We start from the raw sequence: 5,236 nt of genomic DNA, 5'->3' as shown, positions 1-5,236 counted from the left end.
AGTTATCCTAGGGGCAACTTAGGGACTAAGTGTTAAAGAACAGGTTCTGGAGCTTGTGTGTTTCCTCCAGCACAGTTTCAGATGATGCCACTGAGGCACCAATAATCGGCGTTCTTCATGCTCTGCTCCAGGTGTGGTTTGGTTTTGTATTTTTTGTTTTGTTTCTTTTTCGTGTGTGTTTTGTTTTTGTTTTTTGTTTTTGCAGCAAAACCTTTTATTTCTATTCTATTCGGGTCCCAGGTTTGGGAGAGGGTTCCAGGGCTGTGAACAAGCTGCCTGTGGCTGGAAGGAGAGCTCGGCCAGAAACCGCGACACCAGAAGACGCGGGGCGCCCCCGAGGCTGCTGGGCTCTGGAGGCTCCTAGTTGTGCTCGAGGCGGTCGCCCATCTTCAGGAGTTTCGCCTCTTCATCCAGGAAGTGGTTCTCCAGGAAGTCACGGAAGAGGGTCTGTGCGGGCAGAACCCAAGGCATGAAGAGCCAAGAGGGCCTGGTTCAGGTTCTTCTCCAGGGCCAAAGCGGCTTCCACGGGGTCCACGGTTCTGCGCCACTCATCTTGAGATGGCTTCTGCGCGTCCTGGAAGACGGTGCGGCCTCCATGCTTGTTTTGTGTCTTCAAGAGACGCTTGGCCGCCTAGCGCGTCTCCTCAGCCGCGGCTCCGCCAGCTCGCGGAAGTGGCCCATGCCCTCCAGAGCTGCATCATTGCTCCTGAAATGGAAGCCCAGAGAGGTAGGTGTAGGAAGCCCGCAGATGCAAATTGACCAGTTGGCTGGCGGCAGCCTCCACCTCAGTGGAATCACTGACGAATCTGGGAGGGCACGGTTGGTCGGCGGTGAGGAGATGGCCACAGAACTGCCGTGGCTGGGCCCAGAAGCAGGAGATGGCCGACGAGTGGTCCCGGAGGCTCAAAGTCGACAGGAGCTCGGGAACCTGGAAGAGTGCCCTGACCTGTTTCGTTAGAACACTGTTGAAGGGGCCGGCTCTGTGGTGAAGAGAGTAAAGCTGCCGCCTGCAGTGCAGACATCCCACATGGGCATCAGTTCGAGTCCCTGCAGCTCCTCTTCCCATCCAGCTCTCTGCTATGGCCTGGGAAAGCAGTAGAAGATGGCCCAGGTCCTTGGGCCCCTGCACCCGTGTGGGAGACCCAGAAGAAGCTCCTGGCTCCTGGCTTCGGATTGGCACAGCTCCAGCTGTTGTGGCCAATTGGGGAGTGAACCAGCAGATGGAAGACCTTTCTCTCTGTTTCTACCTGTCTCTGTAACTCTTTCAAATAAATAAAATAAATCTTTAAAAAAAGAAAAACCCTGTTGAAGCAAGACACAGGTCTGCGGGGTTCCTGTTGATTCCTGGTGTGTTCTAAAGCAAACAGAAATGGCCTGGAGAGGAAAAGAAATATCCTTCTTTCTAAGACTTCTTTATCCTTAGAGATAATTGCCTGCCACAGCTAAATACTATTTTTTTTTTAAATTTACTTCTGCAAATGTTTTGCCTTATGAGTTACAAAATGATCAGAAGTTTATAACTTACTGAGATATGAGTTGTTGTCATTTATGACTGTCCTCTTGTAATTTGTTGTGTAACTGCAAGAAGCAGGGTCCCTTATTAAATTAAGCTCTCTAGAGAACCAATACTGTTGTCAAGTAATTGCTTCTGGTTTTGATAGGGCTCCAAAGGAGGAAAAGTAGGAAGAGTGCTTGCAAAGATAAAAGATAGTTGAAGTATTAAAATATATTTTTATAGATCATATATAAGACTAAGGATTTCTTTCTCCTAGGTTTTTAACAAAAGTACTGTTATGTAATGTTTTAGATGAAATAAAATCTGGTTAATCAAAGTTCCGATTTATGGAAGTTTAATAAGACATTGATTATCTACACTTAAGAAATCAGGACTTGGGAAGGTCATGTTGCTATTTAGAAAGAGTCTATGGGGCTGGTGCTGTGGCTCAGCAGGTTAATGCCCTTGCCTGAAGCGCTGGCATCTCATATGGGCGCTGGTTCAAGGCCAGCTGTTTCAATTGTGATTCAGCTCTCTGCTATGGCCTGGGAAAGCAGTAGAAGATGGCCAAGGCCTTGGGCCCCTGCACTCACGTGGGAGATCCAGAAGAAGCTCCTGGCTTCGAATCGATGCAGCTCCAGCCATTGCAGCCAATTGGGAAGTGAACCATCAGATGGAAAACCTCTCTCTCTGCCTCTCCTCTCTCTGTGTAACTCTGACTTTCAAATAAATAAATAAATAAATAAATCTTTTTAAAAAGAGAGTCTAACAACTAATGTAACTGAATTCCTATGTGGTAATCAACTTGGAGTACCATCTCTTCTAATACTATGCATATGATAAACTGGGTTCCACAGAAAAATATAATTTAACTTGTATTTGGAAAAGGTAAAAATGGACTGACTGGCAGAGGTTTCCAAGCAATAAAATAGTTGCTAAGTAAATTTATTACCAGTAATGAAAAAGGGAGAGAAAACGTTGACAATAGAACTGCACAGTAATTAAAATAACAGGCATGCTAAAAATTAAATCAATTTTAGCAAATTACTTTAATTCTTTTCAATTTTACAGGCAGCCAATCACAATGAATTACGAAGGAAACTGAGGCCATAAAGTGAAGAAATGATTGTTCCCAGCTGCTGGTGAGTGTGAACTAGATGATTAAAATCAACCTTCTATTGAATATATAACCACTTTTTTGCAAATTTCTAGGAGAAATCCACCTGAACATGTATGTCCCAACAGAGGAAATTTAAATATTATAAGGAAAATTGCTCAATCCCATTGGTAATCAGGCAGGTGGAAATTTGAAACAAAATAGGATGTGACTACATACCAATGAGTGACAAAATGAAAATACTTGATACATGTGTATCAGAAAGGCAAAAATATTTAAAATATATGTAATTGCCAGGTATTAACAAGAAACTTTCATGCACTATTGATAGAAAGCACACATTGTAAAATCACTTTTGAATAACATCTGACAGTAACACTGAAGATGTGTGCGGTGTGTTCCCTAGCATTTCCATTTCTGGTGTCTTGTATCTCACAGAAATGCATGCTTAAATCCACCAGGAAACATTCCCTAGAACAGTGTGAATAGTTTTATTAGTAGAAGCTCCAAACCTGATCAAATCAATTGTAGAAGTAATAAACAAGTGGAGGGAGGTCTATACACAGCATACTATACAGCAAGATGAGTGAACTATCCCTTCGTACAATAGCATAGATAAATCTTAAACGACCAAGCAAAAGAAGCTAAGCTGCATACTGTATGATTCCACTGATGCATATTTCAACCACAAACCACATTCAATACTTATTGTGTAGTATGAAAGCCAGGATAGTGGTCACCAGTAGACAGTCAGTTGGCATTATGATTATACGTCATTCTGTTTTGTCCCACTACATGTTTATGTTTATAACCAATGGTATGTTGTGTCAGAAGATGATACGTTAAAGTTTCAGAAAGTTGAGTTTGTCTATGACATACCTGGACCTGTGCTGGAGATAGCTCATAATTTAAACTGGATGGTCCAAAAGAGAACAAAGGTGGACTCAGAGTATTATCAAAAGGAGGAGGAGTGGAAAATGCTCTAGTTAAAGACGAAAGGAATAGAGAAGTAGGTGACTGAGCAAAGCCCAAAGCCTGGTCACAGAAGTCTCTAACATGTGGGAGGAACTTGATTTGCTAAGGAATTTTCTCCTCAAGTTTCAGTTGTATCCTCAAGCTTGTTTGAAAATTGCTTGACTTTTCTCTCTACCTCTTTGTGCTTTTTCTGCATTGCCTGTAAGATGGTTCTGTTACTTTTGTTAAACTACTGGGCAAGCACTTCTAACGTTTGTTATTTGTAGGAAAATAAAAGAAATCAAATTCAATCACTTTGAAAGGCCCTAAGTGTTGGAGCCTACGGGGTAAACATGAAAATCAAACTTGAGAACTTTTGACCCTTCTTCTCACTGATGTATGCTGAAAGTAATTACATGAATTTGTATTTCTGGCCTGCAAAAGGGGGCAAAATCAAACCAAACACGTGGCCAAAACTGAATTTCCTGCAAACACCTTACTGTGCCACTTTTGACAGCTTCTGCTACTACAGTAATTTATAACCTTGACTGTGACAAGAGGTTTTTCAGTAAAGGTCGTGATTCTTAAGTTAGGGAGTTTAGAAGTTGAATCTTGGGCAAGGGAGCAGGTCTTTCGGCAGAATGTACTTATGTGTCTACCAGTATAGTGACTAGAAGAACACAGGCTTGTAATGAATTACAGGTTACTAAAGTCTCATCTTGAGTGCCAGAGAAGACCAGAATAGAATGCAAATCCCTGAATTAAAGCAAGCAAATATGTGCTTTACCGTTGCAGCTAGGTAAGTGTGGGCAGTCAAGACACTTGGAATAGATTTAATGGTTGTGAAGACTAGGATATGACGACTGAGATGAAAGTACTCTTATCTCTATTAAAATGGCTTACTGTATGCTGTTTAAGTACATTTAAAAGCATGCTCTGGGAAGCTTAGATAGTAACTGCAAATCTTTTTAGAAAAGCACATCTACTATCCACACAAAGTATGCGAATCAGCTATGGTTGCTAAGAGACCAGAACTTTAAATTACTTCTACCTGCAAAGGGCAAGGTTAGGAGGAAAAAAAATCGCTTTCTCTTAATTGGGGAAAAAAGATGTGCAGTTTAACACTCAACAGTTACCATTGCAAATCTGGCTTGTACATTTCTGGATGGGGCATCAACTAAGTTCTCCATGAATAATTTCTGTTTCTTCTTGGAAATTGAAGGAAAGACATCTACTGAGTTTGTGGAGGAGACAGAGAACTTACCTAACTCCCATGCTGTAGGTATGAACTGAGCAGGGCTCCCTCTCCTTTTTTTTTTTTTTTTTTTTTTTTTTTTTTTTTTGGTTATTCTCAACCTTTTCTTCTGGAGTTAGCATTCTTCCCAGACAGGCTTTCTCCTTTGTGAAAAAAAAATGGTGGCAAATGTTCCAGGCTTCACATTTATACACCACAGAGTCCATAAGGAGCGAGAGTATGTTTCAGAGTTCCCAGGAAGGTCCTGAGATTCATTGAAGTTGGTCAGACATAGGTCATGTGCTCACCCAGGAAGAGTACCATGGCTACAGAGATGGAGTGTTCTGACTGGCTATGATAGATCTGTAGAAAAGCAAGGGTTTGAAAACTTAGATTGCTGATGGAACAGCATTGTTTGAGAGGTGGACAATGGAAA

General features: G+C 41.9%; 1 pseudogene; it reads right to left on the bottom strand.

Annotated features, from left to right (window-relative positions):
• Window positions 1-360: 360 nt before the first annotated feature.
• Window positions 361-4,841, bottom strand: LOC133752889 (ferritin light chain-like; annotated as a pseudogene).
• Between the last annotated feature and the right edge of the window lie 395 nt (window positions 4,842-5,236).

Source organism: Lepus europaeus, chromosome X, assembly GCF_033115175.1.
Source record: "Lepus europaeus isolate LE1 chromosome X, mLepTim1.pri, whole genome shotgun sequence".
Classification (NCBI taxonomy): domain Eukaryota; kingdom Metazoa; phylum Chordata; class Mammalia; order Lagomorpha; family Leporidae; genus Lepus; species Lepus europaeus.
Note: the sequence above shows the minus strand (reverse complement) of the source record. Positions and strands in the feature narration are given on the sequence as shown.